Raw genomic sequence first — 21712 nt, 5'->3', positions numbered from 1 at the left:
TCAGTTTGGAAATATTACTAAATCTAAAACACAATCTGGGACTTCGTTTGCTCTCCATACTTAAGTTTGATACAACCACCAGAAGTATGAGTATGTCACATGACATGCAAACATTTAGTCAGGGAAGTGATTTCAGCTGAACAACTTGATATAGTTGATTCGCTAGCTCTGATCAGAGCTTTATAGAGATTTGGCTTCCACTGAGTTATTAAGAAAAATATCAAAATCCTGGACCAAAGTTTTTTTTCAGAGAAATCTCTGTGGCCTATTTAGTGTCCTTGCACCTCTGACACCATTTTAAAGTCTGCCAGAGAGAATTTTTAATCCAGCTGAGTACTTCTTGCACTATTAGCAGTTCATACAGGAATTATAAAGTATCATGGACAAATGTAATGTTGTGCTAAGCAACTGAAGATAAAGAAGATACTATATAAAGTGTCTGCAAAAATCTGGGTCTACAATCATCAATACATTGTCAACCTTTTGTCCAAACTTTTTTTTTGTTTGTCCAAAGCACAGGGCTTTTCTTACAATGAAATTATTTTGAACATATTTGTTTGCTTCTTGACCTCTTCTTTTGCATTCTTCTGTCATACTGTCCTACCTCTCAAGGCTACCAGTCTTGGGACTAGGAGCAATTCTATATTTAATTGCCTTTTATATTTTTAAGGAATAGTACTATTGTGATTAACTCAAATTAAAACAGCTTTTTTTTTTTTATAAAAAAGGATATTGGATGGATCCATCTGGCCACAATACCATTCTTCACAGCCATCCTTTCTTTACAGCTATATTCTCCAAAAGTGTTTCAAATACAAAGCAGAAATTCATACATTTTCTACACTGCCATTTGCAGTTTCTCTGTCTGTGTTTCAAATATCTGTTATCAAAGAAATATCATCATTGACATAGTCATGCTGCTGCAGGCATATGATACATGTATAGTACAATAGATGACCCAACAGTTTTATTTTGTGGGGTCTGTCCATTGTGCTGAGAAATTCAGAGATACGTCATCAAAATGTTACAAGATTACTGGAAAATCTTCAGCTCTTTGATATTCCCTCTGAAAATTGTTGGTGTAATATCCCACAACACCTGCAGGGGATAGTGTACCCTTTACAGCCAGTGCTTAAGATCAAGGGCACATTTGTGCCCCGTAGCGTCAGAGGGGCTAGGTACTGGATAAAAATGTATTTTCTACTTTTGGCAGACAGTGTCCAGCAAGTTACACTGATATTTCCTCCAGTTAAGCTATGAAAGTCAAATATTCACACAATTAAATGACAAGGATTTCTGTTATTTTTTAAAAATATAATTTAAGGAGACCTATATTTTTTTCCGTATTTGCAGTGGCCATTGATTTGCATGTAATTTTCCACATGTAACAGGTGCTTGCATATTAAGTGTATATTTACTGACATTTTGTTTCCATACTTTATTTAAAAGCATAATCACCTGAATGAAAATGCTTTTTCACTATGTCTGCCTTAAATGAGTGTTAACTTCTCTTTGAAGAATAGTGGGTTTTGATATTGAGTAAAGTATCTTCCAAGAGAATTTCTAGACTGTTGTAGTTTAACCCCAGCCAACAATGAAGTGGGATGGGAAGAGACAATTGGAAAAGTGAGACAAGACATGGGTTGAGATACAGACAGTCTAATAGGGAAAGAAAAAGCATTACACACAAGCAGAGCAAAACAAGGAATTCATTCACCCCTTCTCATGGCTGGACAGGTGTTCAGCCATGCCCAAGAGAGCAGGGCTGCATCACAGCAGTGGCTTGAGAAAACAAACACCATCATTCTGATCATTCTCACCTTCTTTCCTCTCCCCCAGCTTTACATGCAGAGCATGAAGTTATGTGGTCTGGAATATCCCTCTGGTCAGTTGGGATCAGCTGTCCTGGCTGTGTCCCCTCCCAACTCCTTGTGCACCCCCCTCCTGCTTGCAGGGAGGGTGAGAAGCAGAAAAGGGCTTGGTGCAGTGCAAGCCTGCCCAGCAATAACAAAAACATCCCTGTGTTATCAACACTTTCCAGCACAAATCCAAAACACAGGCCCACACTAACTACTGTGAGGAAAATTAACTCTATGCCATCCTAAACTAGCACAGTACTTTTAATTTTGTCTTTCACTTTTTTAGATTACAAGTGTTTCAAAACATTAGAATAATAGTTGCTTTAAGCTTAGTTGTCTTTTTAGAAGATTCAAACTTGGGGTTTGCATGCTGGCACTGCATTTTTTATATAAGGAATATATAAAATTAAATTATGATCATTCCCCCTACAGGCAACCACTAATTTTTAGCTTCAGCTCTTCATTTCCGCATATATCTGACAGGTGTTACCACATGTAAAACAAGAGACTTTGATGTTTAAAAGGAAAAAGCCTTTATATAATTTGAAACTCTCAGACGCCTTTGTTAATGTCTGCATAAGAATACTTGAGAAGAACCAGAAGTTTAAATAGTCAGCTTTGAACTATGAGAAAAATCATGTATGTGTGTCTGGGATTGAAACTCAACTTTGATGAATTGAATAAAAAAATTGTTAGTAATTAATTTAAAAATTTATTTCTTTTCTGGGAGTTTGTTGCCTGAAATCTAACAGATTCATCTCGAACAAATGCTGCTTATCATTTTAGAGGAAAACAATTTGCACTTGTAAACTTACACATAAATACAGATTCTATACTTAAAATTCAATTAGAGCAACGGCTTCAGATATGGTGAGCTCAAGGTTAAAGCCATATTGCATTGTCTGAAGCATTTGGATGAACCATTTGCTCCATTTGCTGTTGGAAAAATGTGAGAGAACATATAAAGTACAAGTTCCAGGTTATAATAATATTGAGCTTTACTCCCTGGTGATAACCATACTGGAGATTATAATACAAATCTGAGTGAGTTTGCATATTGAGTAAGACTACTTTTAAGTGAGTATGGGCAAAAAAGAGATATCAGTGGAAGAGTTTAGGCAATTTGAATTGCAGGATCAAGATACATTTCTTATCTGAGTAAATTTCTTGTATGGAAATTTATTTTAATAGCTTTTGCCTTAGAGGCATACATCCTATAGCATTATGTAACCCAGCAACCTCAAGTTTTCAAAAAGAAAGCCATGCAACCATTAATCTATGGGGACAAAGAATTTTCCCCTTTTTCCTCCTTCCAGAAAGGGAAGCATATCATTTCATATGAATACAACTTCTGCTGTTCACACAGCCATTACCTTTCTTAAAGAACACCAGCCCAATACTTGTATTTAAGCAACTGTAACGCCATTTCCCACTTCACTTAATATGGAAGATTTTTATAGGAAAAGGTGCAGAAAGTACTGCTGCATAACCAGCATAACACAGTTTCAAAATACTTGTCCCCCAAGTGGGCAGAACTCCATGGGTATCAAATGGCTGATGCAATGCAAGAGTGACTTACTAAGATTAAACATGGAAGATATAACCTAAATATGTGCCATATCATTTCTCTCAGAGGTCACCAGCATGCTGATGTCCTGAAGTGGAAGTGCAGTTCCACAACAGCGGAAGGCAGTGGAGCTCAGCAAGAGCTGCCAGCAGCAATAGGTGCTGCTGCTACACCACAGTAAAATCCTGCTCTAAAATGCACAACAATGAAGGAATCATGATACCCTCTACAGGCATTGTGTGTGAGGGTAGTATGTGCATTTTAAAAAGATTGCAAAGTGTTAATAAATTCTCACTGAACGCCAAAGTGTTGTACCGTTAACATGGAGAACAGAAAGGCTTTTCTCCAGCTGCCTTTACCGACTTGAGCAAAGCAATTGACATAGTAGCTGCTATGAGCATTCCCTCTGCCTTAGCAGTTATTAGTAAAGTTAGTACTTTAAGAAATATTTCTAAAATATCCATGTTATGTCACAAATTAAAATCCAAATACATTACACAAGTTTGCTTCCTTTGTTAAGGGGTCCCTCTCTCCTTTCAGTTGACAGTAGATACTAATAGTTTTTCTTCATTTACTTCAAATTCCATACTTAACACTGTTTTGATTCTTTTCCAGAAATGAAAAATCCTGTCTTGTTCTATTCACTCTACCCTGCATTATTAAACAGCAGGTTATATATTGACCTCTGTTTCTCCACATCTATAATTCTATTGGTTAATGGCTTCAAGTGGAGGGACTGCTGCGCTACTGTAAGCTGTTTGACACTGTTTGCTGCATGCTGACTTGTCAGCATCAGTGCTCCTTTGCATTAGACTGAAGTATCAAGTAATAAACTGTTTACATTCTGCTCTCATCCTATTCCCTAAGGGGTGTTGCCTTGAAGAGATGAAAGAATCAATTTTTCTCTGTCCAGCAGTTTTCATCTTATACTTGGGTTGCTTTAGTACTATTCTGTACCAAAGTTTCCATTGAAACAAGAATCATTGAAAGTGAAAGAGCTTTTGCTTTTCCTGATAGTGTTTTGATTTTGTTTCCACAGCATATTTGAGCAATTGGTCTTAAAGCAAGACAGTACAAATTCAATCGAAGGACCATTTGGGAAACTTATTTGAGCTCAGGTAAGTGAGGAAGGCCCGGAATTTCTCATTAAAGCTGTGATGAGCTGTAGTAAGAATTACCTTGAATACACTAGTTTTTAAATATCAGAATTATTTTACAAAGCTGGGTTGAGTTAGGCTATGTATGTAGAGTTATACAGAGGGGAAAAACAGGTGCATTCTGAGCAGGGACCCTTTTCTGCTCTTAGACATGACAAGACAAGTTGATTCTTCATGAAAGAAGGAGGCTCTAGCCTCCACTTCAGTAGTGTGAAATAATTTCAGTGCATTTGATTTTCAATCAATTTCAGAATTGACACAATTATTTTCACAGAACTTATTTTCATTCTTCTTCCAAATGTAAACTCACAGGGAGATTGTCCACATAGATTTAAGAAACATTGTTCAAATACATTTGTTAGATCAGTTTCCTTTTTAAAGCTAAACTTTAAAGCAGCAGGGCAGAAAGCCCTGTCAAATACATATTTTTTATATAGCTAAACCAATATTTTCTTTCACTGTGCTTTGCTTTGATTTTCAATTAAATCTCTTCCAAGTGTTTTTTTTTAAGTTATTCCTGCATGCAACTGTCCCAAGGACAAAGGAATGAAACTAGCTTATCTTACTCATTTTTACACTGCAAATGAAAAATTATTCAGTAATAACACCGAAGCAAAAACAAGTTCCCATTCTCTACTTTAGTCTTTGTTTAGACCCTAGTTTTTGTCTAGAGCTGCTTTGATATGGGTTCATACCTTTTCTTTTTATTTTTTTTCCAGATAAAACTTAAATAGGATAAAAAGAGAAGTAGAGAAGTATAATGGGTTTGAGGTAGTGGAATGTACTAGGATTTGAGTTATTTAAATTATATGAAGTAATAAATGTAGAAAATAACTTTAAAATATTTTAATTGCAGAGTATTGAATCAAAAATTACACTCCTGAAATTTGTCCTATACAGCCTTTTCTCTGGCATAGTTTATATTGATTTTTCTGTAGAGAAAAAAAATAGAGTACAGGTATAAATAATAATCATAACAAGGTGACTAGTATTTAACCTTTATCTAGCACATACATCAGAACAAGATGAGAAAAGTAAGACTATGTGTACATCGAACATTTTGTATTTGTTGCTGTATTTTTCTCATTGGCAAAGTTAATTATTGTTCAATTAACATCATCCTCCAAATCATTATTAAATACATTAATTACCCTTGCTTTTGTATATCCTGTCCTTGTATCAGTATATTAATTTCTATGCATTTGCCTAACATGAAAAAAATGTATTCGCTATTTTTCTATACTGCTAATGAGGCTGTATTTTCTTTCTGTTTCCATAAATTCCCTATACTGCATAGTTAAATGAGTTTTGTTCAGATAGACTTTTCTTTCTGCATGACATACAAACTTAGTTTGGTGTTCTCTGCTTGACAAATGTCTGCTAGCTTTTTTTCTTGGATACTTTCTGTGGGGGCTGGAGAAGCAGCAAAGGGAAAGCCTGTTTCACTCCTCTGGAGGGCCAACCCCTGAGCTACAACCCTTTTGGTTAGAGAGAGCAAGAAAATTGCCCCCAGAGCCCATACAGAGCGACTGTATGTTGATTTCTTCTACCCCATTAGCCCTAGTGTTCTGTCCTGCCCCTCAAGATCCCTATATAAACCCCTGGTTTTCCTGCCTGAGCGGCTCTTCATCCCTAGACTCTTTTGAGGAAGAAGCTCAATAAAAGCTCTCCTTGGAACCCCACATGCAGACCCTGTCTCTCCTGTGTTGCCTAGATCACAGAAGAGCTGAAATCACTTGGTGTGAGCACAGACGTGCCTGTGTCCCCAAGGTGTCTTTTTCAAGACGCTTCTTCAGGAATGTCACAGGACTCTGAACAATGCCCGCCGCGACAACTTTCAGTCAGAAAGAGAGAAAATTGTTTCAAAAATCTAGCAAATCTGGATAGGTCTTTCAGTAGTCTCTTTATCAGCTGTTGTTTTGGGTTTGGGCTTTAGACATTCATTGTTCAGATAATTTAATCATATCCAATCCTCAACTATTTTAGACATCACTTTTGTAAATAAGCACAAAACTTTGCTATTTCTACTGAAAAACTATTTCAGAATACTTTCAGTATTCAGAATACTTTCAGTAGTACCTTAATCTGAGAAAAAAAAAAGTTAAAAATATAGAAGGGAAGAGTTTCCCATGAAAACACAACTGCAATTATTTCTGTGTTCTATACAGTTTAAGGACTGATTCCTAGCAATTAACAGAGATCTTGTTTTCTTACACAAATGAAGAGCTGATGGTTTTTTTTTTTTGTTTTGTTTTGGTTTTTTTTTTGTTTGTTTTGTTTTTTTTTTTTTTGTTTGTTTGTTTATGTCCCATGTAGTTTTTTCTCTCCAAATTGCCTATTCTTCCTGGTATGACAAGTAGACCAGAGAAAAGGTGTATTTCATGCAAGGTGATGTGATGGATTGTATTGTCCTAAATGTTCCCTGGTGACATTCCAGCATCACAGAAATATTACTTTCTCTCAGCCCTCTATGATGGGGGGAACAAGGTTGGAACTGATGCTTAACAATTAGATTTTTGAGGCATCACAGCTGTTTTCCAGCTTGACCTTGGCTGACACAATATTCAAGACAGTATAACAGATACCACAAATTTGAATTGTTTCAATTTGTCCTTTTTTTTTTTTAATTAAGTCTAATATTAATAATTAGTCCATTTTAAATTAAGCTATATGACACAGTTTATTTAATACAAATCTTAAACAAATTTTATAAAGATTTGGATTTTGGAAGTTGTTTCTTCTTGCACACAAATTAGGTATACATTGTTATTTTCACATATAAGGAATATATGTATAAAAATGGAATTATTTGTAAAGTTCCTCAATAATTTGTTACTCTATGACCCAGATTTAAAACACTTGCATTATCAGGCTGAGATAAAGACATCTGAAAACCTATCTTCTATAAGGATCTTATTTTCTTTGTAGGGTTTTGAAATTCTGTCTTCTGCTTCCAATTTTGCCTGTACCTTTTTGTTTTTTTTAATAATAATGAGCTTTGCCAATGTTGATAACTTTTCTATATTTTCTTTCCTTCTCCTCTTCCCCCCAAGTTCTGATTTTTTTTGTTGCCTACTCCTTCAGAAATTACTGAGTATCCTTAAATCAATGTGCGGAGTTTTCTAGTGAGGGGTTTAATCATCTCTTCTTCTGAATAGGTTTTATGGAAGAGATTCTTTTTCTAAGACAGGCAGCCCTAATTGCAAAGCGGCCTTCACTGGAGTATTTATGTTATACAAGGGTGGTGCAAAGAGTCTGGACATTCCTGATTTTTCCTGATCCCTCTGCATTCTCAATAGCTCAACTCTGCAAACTCAGATAGCTTAGTAAACAAGTTACTCATTTACAAAGACAACAAAACTTTTGTTTTATTGTGGGCTTTTGGTAACTTTAATCAGTGTTGTCTCCCTTCTGGCATGAAACATTTCTATAGTATTGATATCATATTAGGGGGAAGAAAGCCCACAAAGAGAAAAAAAATTCATTTAGTATATTCTGTTATTCAGCACTTGAAAACTCTACTTTCACTTGTTAGCATCCACACATTAAGGATATGTTGTGAGCACGAGTATCTATGAGAAACCTGTATTTCCAATTCCTTAGTGCAGGTCCTTCTTACTTTCTCAGTGAGCCATGCAGGATCCTCTGCTGCCAATAAATAACAGGTCAAATGCTCTTTATTTTCTCTTTAACAGGATCACTGTGATGAGATGGTGCCTGTGGGTACAAATCTTCAAACTCTATGCTGTGCCTGTTGCACAGATGTGATAGTCCACATAGCCAGAAGCGATTACTCAAGTAAGAGGATAAAGAAAAGAGAGTTGTAATCACCATTCATTGGTTTAGAAATGTCATGCCAGTCGCATTTCAGTCATCGTGTGATATTAATACTAATCAGCATATATTAGCAGCCAGACATGTTAACAACTGTTCTAACAGCTGAGTGCCTCCAAGCTAAATTGACTTCATCCCTTAGACACCCATTAATACCTCTCCTTCCCATTTGGATAATAGAACACAGTTGTTCAGGGGTGTTTATGAAATGACATTAATTTGATTAATAAGTGACCTTGGCTGAATGAGAATATGTGCTTGCTGGAATTTAAACAATCACCTTCCTTTTGAATAACCTTGTCAGAGTTACAGACCTCCAAAGCCTCAAAGAATTTAAGTAATCACAATCAGTAACTACTGCTTTTTTTTTCGCTGGAAGTGTGTTTGGGAGAATCAAGCTTTAAATTAGGTTTTGCCTACTCATATTCTAATTGTAGAAGGTGCTGAAGTAATCTGAGAATGTTCATCTGCTTTTAAAAATAAATCAGTGTTTAATTATTTGGGTTTTGTACCTTAATCCATTTTGAATGACTCACTGGCTCAAGTAGGCCATTTTTACTAAGATGAAATTAAATATTGAAGCTTCATATATTGTTAATATTATAGTGAGATAATCTAGCCATGATTAATTAAGAATATTGGAAACCAGAATGGCAGAATGCCAGAAAAAAAATCAGTTCCGTATAGGAAGCTTTTCTAGAGCAGCATTATGAGCATTTTTCAATAATAGATTAAACAGACTACATAATTAAAATGTCATTTGATTGAAATCAGACCATTCTCCTTGTATTTCGGCATTACATCCTTTAACAGGCAAGACTGGCTTTTCAGCTCCAGCTATAGAGGCAGTCCTTCTTTTTCTGTACCTAAATTTAAAAAATGCATCAGACGGAATTTAAAAGCAAATGACAGACACTGAATAAATTATTTATCTTAAGAATATAAATAAAAATTTAAGGTTAGGGTTTTCAGGGATGCCTGAATGTAGTTAAAACCAAATTATTAGGGAAAATTACTAATAGATGCAGCCACTATGAGTATTCACCCTGAATGCAATCCTCTGGGGGATGCGCTTGAAGGCTGGAGCCCTGATCATTTTTGTTGTGCAGCTGCTGTTTTTCCTGCTGTTATCCTGAAGGATACAAGGACACCTGAGCAGCATCACCTCTGTTATAGCAGCCCCAGCTGCAGCATTTTTTCAAGTTTCTGAGGCACTTAGGTGCCTTTGATGTGAGGCAGGATATAAGCAACCTGTGGGCCAGATGTGGTTCACCAATCACAAGCTTGACAGTCAATTAGCTACTCTGTTGTGATTAACCATTTTACAGCCTTTTCTGCTAAAGCTGATTAACATCTTTAAAAAATATATATATATATAAAAATAAAATCCTACCTGAAATAGAAGTTTTCAGGTAGTAAGAGCTCTCAAGTGAAGAAGTTTCATGTATAGCTGGAAAGCTTCAGCAGTGGGAAGCACATCCCAGCATATTCCACAGAACTGGAAGATTCTAATCCTGTCTGAAGGCTACAAAGAGATCAAACACCAATTACCTGATTCTGACAGGCACTTGAATTATGTCTTCCTCTTTGCAAGACATCACACCTAACAGACAAGCATTTGTTTCTCCTTTAAAATTTTTAAATGCAAATGCTAATTTAGAAATGTTTTCCCCAAATTTTCCAGTAACTGATACAAGTTATTTCCATTGTATGAAACAGCTGCTTATACTCAATCTCATTTAAGTGAGAGACAAATGGAAGCAAAAGCATCCAAGAGTCAGCTCAAAGTTATTTGCATAGGTTAATTTAAAGGGGTTTTTTTGTAGCATATTTTCTCTATCCCCCTATTATACCTCTTTCAGTAATTTTCTCACTGCTACTAAAAGTGAAAAAATCAATCAAGAATGATTCTCAAGGTGCAGTGATCGCACCACCGGCTCTGAACAAAAAATCCAGTTATTCCTTACACTAATCAAGGGTCTCACATAATTCACAGTTCAGCAGCCTCTGTATGAAGTACACTGTTCTTCTCTACCTAGTGAGCAGTGCTCTGTAACCTACTTTCCAATGGCTAAACCAGTAAAAGTGAGAATCTGCCTTTGGGGACAAGCTGAGCCTGTGCTGCACTGGGATTCTCATCACTGGCTGCAGCACCAGTGTCACAGGTTTTTCAGTTTTGGGGTTGCATTGCCCAGGTGAGGGGAGAGATGCCAGTGCTGTTAAGACTGGGAAGAAGAAGTCAAATGCATTTAAAATGTGTGAAACTTGACAGCCTCAGGTAAAGCTGAAGTCTTATATGAACGCCAAAATGTAACCCTAAAAAAATGGTTAAGAGAATAAGACTGTACATAGGTGCAGCTGACATAACATGAGATAGCGAACATGGAATAAAAATTCTTATTCGGTGTGCCAGTGTTCAGGAAACCAGAAGTTAATACAGGAAAGAAAAAATGCCAGGCTACTTTTGAATAAAATAAATGGAGGTGCAGAAAGGACATCACCACTCTCTGTCCTGATTAGAAGAACTGGCAATACTCCAGGCTGTTGTCTAGTTTCTTGGGTCAAAAGAGTAGAAATTATTTGAATGTAATGCAAAATAGACATCACAGTCAATATCACAATGATTATTATCATAGTATATTTACATGTAATGCAATATTATCTCACAATATTTTTGAACTGGCATGGTACAAAAGACACAGGGTGTTGACATTGAGTTTAAAGATGGTCTTTGGGCTCACAGATTTTTCATTAATTCTTTAAAAATTGATCTTATATTATGGTATTTGTGCTTTCACCTTGATTGCTACAGGAACTGGCTTCTTTAAAGAATCTTCAGGAAGGAGTGATGGAAAACTAAATTATAACTTGACATGCAGGAATAGAATATTGTGAACTAGTTTGTTCACATGTATTATTGCCATGTATTATTCTCACTGATCATAAAACCTTCAGGCTGATTTTCAGCTGCCAGATGCAAACTCACGTTTAATTATTCACATTAATAATTTTCCTATTAGAATTTTTTAAAAGTTGAAAGTTATTTGTCTAACTTATGTTTATGAGATCTTCTAAGATACTGGATAGTACTTGAGTACCTATTGGATCACAACGATTGTTCACACACAATCCAGGCTGTGGATATTCAGGATGCCCTGCTTGCTTCTGCTGTGAACAATTTAGTTTGGTTGCCCAGTTGAAGAAATTTATGTTTGTATCTAATCCAACAACAGATGACATCATTTTTATACTTTTGGCAGCACTGATGTATCATACCACAGCAGATCTATGAGTAAAGCTTTTAAATTGAAGGCATTGTGAGAGAAGACTGCTGGTGTTTTGAAAAATTAATCATTTTATTATCCTGAATGATGTCTGAGATGAGGAAAGAAAAAAAAGCCAGTAGATTCTATAAACTCAATTTCACCATCAGAGTCTGAGGTATGCTTGAAATTCCATAGGCTGCACATATTTTGCTGAAATGCCTTCTTCCTGAAAATAAAGGTCTGCACTCAGCACTGGTATGATTCTACTTTTGCCTCAGCTGTTGCTCATTTCATAACTCTACCCCAGCCAGAGCCAGCACACTGACTCAGCCCTGCCCCTGCATGATAAAATCCTGTCCTTGCTATGGCCAGCACAACTGCTTGGATGGACATCCTGTGGATTAAATCTAGGAACTAATCTGACAAAAAAAAAAACCGTGGCAAAATAGAAGTTTCAGTATTCAGATTAGTGTCTGTACATGCTGTTCTCCTTTCCCAGGTAGTTCTGTTAAGACAACAGATGGCTTTACACCACAGGGAGACAAAGGAAGGAGCAACATGAAAACAAACAGCTTATAGTAAAACACACATTTTTAATCTGCCACTGAGTAATAAACCAGGATTTAAACTTGCACTTAGTTTTCTGTAGTGCTGATTAATTCCTAGAATATCTTTGAAGGGGAAAAAAATTGCCCTCAGTTCATTTGCGCATGAATTTGTTCTTGTGTCAGCTTCTTGTGCAACAAATTTTCAAAGAGGCTGTAATATATGGAAGACTTAAGTAATTTTTATGGAGTCCTTCTCTCTTTTTTTTTTTTTTTTTTGTGTTTCCTGATTAATCAATGTTGTAATTTTCTGTGTAGATATAAAAGTCACACCAGAGGTCTGCTCAGTCAGACTGAAGGTCCACTAGCTCAGGATCTCATCTAAAATGGTAGCAGACAGACAGTGGAAAGTATAAACATATAGTAACATTTTTTGAAAGTGAACTCTTGCTGAAGGGCAGTACTGGCTTTATTTTGCCAAACTCATTAAACTGTGCTTGTTTCCTCTGTTTTATCAGAGAGAAAAAATAAAGTTATTTACCAAGAGACCAATTGTCCTAGACCTATACTGTAACACTTTTCTCCAGGTGAGTAGTAAGAACTTTCCTTCCAACTTCAGGCTGACTGAGCTGTGACTGGGATAAAAAAAAAAAAAAAAAGAAGCAGGAGGAGTAAATTGGTACATGGCAGAAGCTTTGCATGACTTGGAAAGAAACTTGTTTGCCTGTGCTGATTGAGACTGAGCAGCTGGACTTGTCAAAGGTCAAAGACAAGAGAGTGTGGTTGATAATTTGATCAAAAAGTACTGGAGGCAACAAGATCATTTCACAGGTAGAATAACCACATTTTGAAATTAACACATTCCAAACTAGCAATATATTTATGAATGATGCATATCTCCCAGGCAAATTTACAAAGGATCAGATTAGTGAGCAGATTGTAAGGATTGACTAGAAGCAAAAGCCCCTCTGCTTTTGAATTTTCCTTGAATTCATCACTCTGAGGAAAGTGATGAATTCAAGGACCATTCCATTCTCAAATGATCTCCTTTTTAGAGTTTCCATGGTCTGCAAGGACTCAATAGCCACAGGAAGTGATAGATATTGAACAAAATTCTGTGGTATGGTGGATTCTCAATTTTTTTCTTGAAGTCCTAGTGTTTGCCAGTGTAACCTTTCTGGGGATACATGATGCATAGGAGGACCATGTTACCCATGACATGCTCAACACCTAATTTGACAGAAGAACATGTTCTCTGAGAAGTCTTTAAATTTCTATGTATATGATTCCAAAATGAATTAATTGAAGGCCCAAAATGTATCCAGGCCCTTCCCTCCATTTCATTATTCAAATAAAAATTGCACAGCAAATTTAAACAATTTCAGGTAGCCACCATCCTTTGTCTTTAGCTCTCTCTGAGACAAAATGAAGAGGCAGCCAGAAAATATCACTTAATCCCTTCCAGCTAACTTTTCTCAGTCTGTTTCCTCTGTCTAGCTCAAAGAAATGAATAAATTTAGTGTAAAGAGGCAAATCCATGCTGCTTGTTACGCCTGTGTTCTCAGTTTTGTGGCTTGGTATTAGAGAAGTTCTATTCATAAATCTCTTGTGAAAACAGCTCAGCATCTTCATTTGCTCTTCATCAGTCCAAAAGGAGTCTCTATATGTAGTGTTCTCTGTCCCTGCTCTGACATTTCTTTAATTAGTTTAAGTGATTGAATCTTTGGATTAGAACAGGCAATTAAAGACTCTTCATATAACTTGGAGTATATGTCAAAAAGTAGAAAATTTATATTTTTCAGGTAAACATATTTTCCTAGAATAAAAAATTACTGAAAACTAATTCTTCTTGTTATATCTATGCTGTATTTCATCTCTACTTGAGGCGAAAGAGCAGCTCAGTCACTAAAATGATTGATCCCTCAGTCAAAATTATTAACAAATGTATCAGTTGTCTTTAATTTCAATATTAAGGAGATGTGTTGGTAGTGGGAAATGCACTACAAAGATGTTTCTCTCATGTGTAATAAGCTGAGTATCCCTGAGACAGAAAACAGACCAGGAACTCTGAAACACATGATCAAACAGCTGTGGCCATCTATGATTCTACCAACTTGCAGCTATTTCTCACCAAAATTCTGGTAGAAGTCACTTAGATATGGCAAAGTCAACATACTTCACAGTCAGCTGTACACAGATCAGGACTATAATACAGCTCACCTTTGTCAGCCACATTTTACATTAAGGATTGGCTTACAGAGCAACTGAAGCTCAAAAACTTGCTTCTGTTTTCCATCTCAGCTATTGGGGATAATCTTCAGAACAAGATCAGTTGGACAGCTGGGAAAAGAATGTTTTGAAGCACTTCATAAGGGTTTGCCAGAGTTCATCTGTCAAAGATCTTGAGGAAAGTAGAACATCTAGGCAAAATGATTTATAAAAGTTAATAAATCAGCATTTTAGGGAAGGTTTCCTCTCCATAGGCCTATGCTATAGCAAGCCTTGAAGAAACTAGAGACTTCAAGATTCCTAGGCCAGTGGAAATTTGCTTTTGGATCTCTTTAGAGTAATCCATGGAAATTTTCATGGAATTAGAAAGAGTGTTTCCCAGCTGGTTATAACCAGTTTCATATCTCAGCTGTTCTTAATACTGTTGAACGAAAACTTATATTTAGATCTTGACAATACTTAAATGAAAATTGCTCCTGTCTATTTTTGCTGTTTATGAGCAGAAATACAGATACACCTTGATTCAGATGTTTTTAGAAATAGAAGGAACATGCAACTGCTTGCAAACTCTACAATTTTGTAAAGATGTATGATTGTGAACAGACTGGCTGACTGTTCTGTCCTTAAACCTGCAGGTAGCTTCCACATTCCTTCCTTTGAATACAGTATGCTAATTGGCCTGAAATTAAGCCATTCTTTGTTTTTATTAACTGATACGTGGGGGTAAGGGTAATGATGACATAGTCTTCCAAGCAGGTACAAAGGACAGAGCAATGCTTTTGTAGCCAGCTCCTTTCACTAAGCCAAACTTGGTGAAAGGGGATCCATCTGAGTAATTTAACAGATGTGAAAAAAATACCTGTGTGCAAAGGATGCCTATTTGAAATGGCTTTCTAAAGCCCAACCATTTTTTATTGCAATTGCTACATGTTGATTACAGACTATAATAACTAAAAAGTGAAGTATTTAGTAGAAGCTAATATTGGATGGCAGATCTAAGACAAACTTAGCAATTTCTACTGCTTAATGAATGTCAAATCTTGACCAAGAGGTTACTTAATTGCTTAAATGGAAGAAATTTTACTTTTCTTTAAAGTACATTCAGAATTTATTCTCCCAATTCTATCTCTTTGACTAAACCAGATTGAAATCCCAGTGTCTCCAGCCTTCTTTCATACTGCAATAAGAATTAAAAGGAAAGGTTTGGTCATTTGAATGTGATTGAACAAGAAGATGCTTTAAATGTTCAAGCATCACAGCTTCTATTAAATGTTAAACTAGTCTAAAAGCATCTTGGAGAATAATTCACAGGCTTTGCTGGGTGGGCAAGATGCCTGTGTGGGTAGCTTTTTAGAAAGATGAACAGCATAAACTATGGAGTCTAAGTGCCATTTATGTAAGAGATTTTCTCTATTTAAAGACACGTTAGGCTCTTCCCACTGGATAGGGATTCTAAGCTTTACTAACTTGCAAGTTAGCAGCCCTATAAGAAAGACTAATTCAAGTTACTCCTAAAGTTAAATTGCAATACAATTATTGTAATTGCAATTCACTAATATGCTTATAATTAATTACTATCATAAACCTATTATCGTGGATATAAATGAATGAGAATTGGACATAAAACCTGGAGATATATATCCTACTTTCCTGTCATTAGGAGCATTCTCTCTGAAAGCCTCCTGGAAATTCCCTGGTCTTTGACAGCATCCTTCTTTCTGAGGGAGAGCCAGGTATGCATCTACATGTCAAGCAGATATAATATATTTCACCATCAAACTCTACCACAAACTTAATGTATAGGCAATTTCAGCTGTTTTTACTGTTCTTTTTTTTTGCTGTGCTTAAAGTTTGCATCTCTTTTTAGGTTGTGACTATGTTTGGTGTGCAAATAGCTGGATCAAGCACCCACCAACCCTGCAAGGTTTGTGACGTGGATCCAGAGAAAGCTGTGGTGGCAGTGAACTTGTCAGCACTGGAAAAGCTGAGCTTTATGAGGAGAATGTGAAGAAATCAATGTTAGGCACCCAGTGCATGCTGGTGTCAGCAACTTATACCATTATAAACCTTATATTTCTCTTAGGCTGCAGGTTACCTGCCATTTGGAAGGTTACAGTTTTGGGCTTGAGTGGCTAGGTATGACAACTACTAAGATATAAAAATGCATTGGTGAAGTCTTACATGTATCTTGCAAGGCTGAGTTCTGTTTTCACACACAGGTAATCAGATATAATAAGCAATCATCCGGTTCAAAACTCATACTTCATCACAAATACACTTGTCACATTACAAAATAATGAATGAATGATACAGAATGCTCTCGCCTCATCTTGAATCTTGTTCAAGATTTTATTCTTTAGGATTTTCAAAGTTTTAAAAGATGTTGGAGTACTGGTAGAAAAGCTCCATGAATTTCATGTCATTCAGAAATGAATGGTAATTCATGTGTTTCTTCTACCCTGCATGTTATATACTGTTTGCCGTGAGCTGCTTACCCAGCACTTCAGTGACATTTAGTGATATATGGTACTTATATGATATATAAAAGATGCTGCTTTGTGCTTTACCTGTTAGAAAATTATCCATATGCATTCAAGATAACTTTGCCTCCAGATTATAAATAATTTGAAGCATATGTGACACTTAGACCACATCCTATTTCTTTCTGTACAATCAGCATTTTCTGAGTAGATTATGACAACAACTTTTCATCTTGTACATTAATCATTCCAACATGTTTCATTAACAGATATGTGATTATAGATTTAGGAACATACCATACATAGATCCTTCTAAAAGTAGGAGCTAGTGCATATTTCTATCTTTAGATAACTAGTCATATAAAAAACAGAAAAGGTGTTTAAAAATTCTTTAGCATAGTTTTGGCAATCTGGTTTTAATGTGAGATAATTTTTTTAAAAGAGTCTCAGAGACTCAGGTTCTCATCTGTGAAATTTTGCAAGTTCTGCTCACAGTAAACAAACATTGATAAATTCACTTGCAACAACTTCCATCCTGTTTTTCTTTTCAACAAAGTTTATCAGAAGAGTGAAAAACTTGAGTATGAATGTCTTTGAGATTCAATAAATACACTAAATAGTATTAGTCTTTTAAACAGTCTACCTTGTTTGATTCAATAACAGATCCAAAGGAAGTGCAAGGCAGCCAAATGGCCAGAACACAGCATCTTAAAGGGAAAAGAAATCAGTGTGAGAACATTATATAATAGAACAAAGTATTCCTTCTTCATTCAGGTTTGGGTTTTTTTTTTTTCTGAAGGGTGGATAACTGCCAGACTGACCATATTGCATTAGAAGTGTCGCTGTTTGCAGTAAATGTGAAATGTAGGCAGTTTCAATAGTCAAGATTAGCCCATCAGTCACTCCAAACTCATCCTCTGTGAACTCAAAGAGACGTACATCAATCTGCAAACCTTTTTCTCCTGTACTGAATTGTCCTAGCATTCCCTCTGTGAATTCCTACAAAAGTGCTCCTTTTCAGAGCTTCATAGCCACATCACAGCAATTTCCCCTCACATCAAGCTGAATCATTTCATATTGTCCAGTTTAACCAGTCCCATCCACCTAGCATAAGATGTGACTGCTGGCTTAACTTTTTTTTTTTACCCCTAAATTACCTGCTTGTAATGTTCACATGTAGAACTGAAAAAGTTTTCTAAAGTACAAAGTCTTGAACTTTATCCAAGATGAGGGAAAAGCATTCTATGTCAGACACTATTTTGTAGTACCCAATACCATGCACTAGTCTCTGCTCCAAGAAACAGACAAGAAAAATGTGTCTTGTCCACATAAGGAAAAACTACAACAGTATTATACATATATTTTGTACCTCAATGGATTATAAAATAATTACAAGTTATAAAAAATAAACAGAAAGTACAATGTCATTTATTCCTCATCATACCATACCATCGCTGAGTTTGGGAGGGACCTTTGGAGGTCATGTGATCCAACTCCCTCTGCTCAAGCAGGGCCACCTAGAGCTGATTATCCAGGACCATATCCAGATGGATTTTGTATACCTCCAAGGAGGGAGATTCCACCACATTCATCAGCAACCTGTGCCAGTGCTCGGTCATCCTCAGAGTCTGAGCCCTCTGCCTCTTCTCCTGTCATTAAGCATTACTGGAAAGAACGTGGCTCTGTTCTCTTTACTCCCTCCCTGCAGATGAGATTCCCTTAGACCTTCTCTTGCCCACCATGAATAGTCCCAGCTTTCTCAGCCTTTCCTCCTAGAAGAGATGCTCCAGTCCAACATATTAGTGACCCTTCACGGGACTGTCCCAGTATGTTCGTGTCTGTCTTGTACTGGGGAACCAGCACTGGACACATCATTCCAGGTGTGGCTTCCCCAGTGCTGAATAGAGAGAATCATCTCCCACAGCCTGCTGGCAATTCTCCTAAGGTGTCCGTAATGCAGGATACCATTGGAGTTCTTTGCTGCAAGGGCACATTGCTGGTCCATATTCAACACTTGGCGCTCACCGGGATCCACAGGTCCTCTTCTCCCGCTCAGCATGATCAACCAAAGATCACTGAGAGTGGCCTTGCAGTGACATCAGTGCCCTCGGCACTCATGGGTCCATCCCACCACGGCCCATGGACTGATGGAGGTCCATTTTTCTCTAAGTATTCACTGCCCAAATCTAAGGAAGAGGATCTCCTTTATTTTATTTGCTTTTTCCTTTCTGACTGACCTTGCTAGACAAGAAAGGCATTCAGTATCTCAGTCCTTACAACAGAGCTGCCCATTACAATCACTTCTTCCTGGTCATCCTGCACAGTCTGGGGCCAGGTGGCCCAAACGCTTCACTTAAAGGCATATCTGGCTCCTTTTGGTTCTTCTTCCACTTTCAGGGTGGAGCCTGTGCTGTGGCTCTAAGCCCTAAGGTAGGGTAGGAGCCTTCCTGCTGAAGTCAGGATCATGAACTCCCAGCCCTCATCCCCACCCAGCGGCAGCAGGAACCATCAGGTTTCTCAGAGATGTGTGGGTTTTCTGCAGTGATTTGGACCCCATCCCTGCAGTTCAGAAGCTTCCAAAGCGGAATACTAATGCCCCTTTTTGCTGTGCTTTCAGGAAAGTCAAATAAAGATTGAGGTACCTGCTTCCATATTGGAGGGAAAAGACACAAACTCAGCAGTCAGCTCTTTCTACTTTACTGGTGCAGTGAAATTTCCTTCTTTCCTCTTAGTTTGAAATGAAACTGTATAGGTTTTTTTCATGGTAATTCTATTGTTTCTCATATTTTGATGGTCATTTTAAATCTGTATTTTTAATGACAATTTAAAAAGTTGTTGTTAGCATTTAGAAATCAGGTATGTTTTAAAAAAATCTAACAAAACAGAGATTTTTCTTCTGGCTTCTTCCAAATACTGGAATGTGGAAAAGAACAAATTATTAATGAATGTTGCTAAGAAAGCATCTCTGCAGTTCCGTTAGACTTACATTTGTTTTCAAACTATTTTTCATACAGGTTCTGGCATTCCTGAAGCTGAGCAGGGAGGCTTAATAAGGAACTGATTTCAGTGGGAACTCACAAAGAAAAAAGGACACATTTCCAGGCCGATTTATTCCTTAATGTTGTTATTTTTGATTTCTAGTTTACTAGTATTTGGATAAGGAAGGGTTTGAATATATTAGCTTCAGAATTAAAGCACTGGTTATTAAATGCACCATCAAATGCACCAGCTTTTAAAAACCATATTTCAGGATATATGCACATTGTTTCCCCTATCTTATTCTTATCATCACTGAGTGGGAACACAGTCTGACATTTTATCAATATGTGGTAGAGTGCCATAATGTCTGACCATGGAATTCTGTTAAATGCTCCATCAGACCAGATCTTGTTCAGGTGTAGGTGATACAGGAGAGGTCACTGAATGATATAATCAAGTGGCTCCACAGAAAAAATTGCTATGATCAGCCCTGTGTTTATAAAGAAAATCCAACCCAGAAAATGCATAGAGCCTTTCACTTAGTATGAGAAGTGCCACAATGAATAGCATTTTATAGCTGAATGGTCCAAAGGTTGTATGGCAAGAGTGCCTTCCAATCTCCCTACTTCTTGTTTTATAAATGTCAGACCCTGTTCTACCAAAGCTTCTGTGCTCTGTATTACCAGCTTAAATCAGCACTCCTGCTCTAACTGGAACCAGCAGTGGCTGAGCACACAAACCTTGCAGAAAGTGTTCATAGTATGATGCTGTGCTCTAGAAATAAGCTGTTTAGTTCTTCATCAGCTTCAAAACTCAAGAATTCATTGTAATATTGTGCCCTGATCTAGAGATAACAATAAAAAAATTGCCACCCAGATCCATGTGGTTACACAATGATGCAAATGCTGTAGGAAATCTGGTAAGGTTCCCTCTAACTCAGAAGTCAGATGAAGTGGCAGCTGAAGGATGCACATGCTCAGGAAAATGGCTCACATCTTTTCCATATCCTCTGGTTGCTTTCCCTGCTGTCATCTTAGTATTACTATCCAGACTGAACTTAAGTCAATTTGCTCTCAGCCACACCACAGTCTCTACCAAGCTTTTAATTAGATGCTTGATCACACTCTCTGTGCAGATGCTGCAGATATAAAATTCCCTCACAGACTCCCCTAATTGCAATTGCCTGAACCTTCTATTGAGCAGAACCATGACAAGATCTCCTCAAGTGTCCTTCATGCTAGAACAACTACAACTCATTTAATGATTATTCACTTCCTTATTTAATAACAAAAATCAATGCACAAATCCAAGCATCAAATAAAGCAGATTTTAAAAGGCAGTTTTAATGTCTCAAAATGTATTTAATTTAATTTTGTCTTCTTTCTTCTTTAGAGGATTCTTGCATCCCACTTTGTTACAGTAATAGGATTATTGAATTTAACTGCTTACATTGGAAAATAAAATACCTCCACACAACCAAGGATGATAAGATAGAATTGCTGCAGCCAGGGGGGGTTAGTAAGAAGCATCTTCCGTAGATTGATTCTTACTGTGTGTGGGTTTGTGCAATCATCTCCCCACCCTCCAGCAAAATAAAATCAAAAACGTCACTGAAAACGTAGTGAAAATGAAACATTCCTGGGTGCCTCTTTTAACTATATGCACTAATTCTCTGACATGTCTTCCTGTCCTCTCCTCTTCCAAATGATTTACAGTATTTTACCTTTGTGCTGCAGTGATTATGTCCCCCATTGCCACACAAAATCGTTCACATTTTGAAACCATAATGAATTGGT

The 21712-nt window shown here is 36.9% G+C and overlaps 1 long non-coding RNA gene across 4 annotated transcripts in view; it reads left to right on the top strand.

Moving 5' to 3' along the window:
• The window catches only part of LOC121357721, a 40970-nt gene extending 19734 nt beyond the window's left edge, over positions 1-21236 (top strand). For 3 of the 4 annotated variants that reach the window (XR_005955761.1, XR_005955760.1, XR_005955759.1), the window contains 3 exons: positions 4466-4544; positions 8279-8381; positions 16325-18362. This is a non-coding gene — a long non-coding RNA (uncharacterized LOC121357721). Of the gene's footprint in view, positions 1-4465; positions 4545-8278; positions 8382-16324; positions 18363-19951 lie in introns of those variants that run through there. The other variant, XR_005955762.1, reaches the window with a different exon arrangement.
• The last annotated feature ends 476 nt before the right edge of the window (positions 21237-21712 follow it).

This window comes from Pyrgilauda ruficollis, unplaced genomic scaffold (assembly GCF_017590135.1).
Source record: "Pyrgilauda ruficollis isolate IOZ18807 unplaced genomic scaffold, ASM1759013v1 scaffold346, whole genome shotgun sequence".
NCBI lineage: Eukaryota > Metazoa > Chordata > Aves > Passeriformes > Passeridae > Pyrgilauda > Pyrgilauda ruficollis.
The sequence above is the reverse complement of the archived record's forward strand: the minus strand, read 5'-3'. Positions and strand labels throughout refer to the sequence as shown.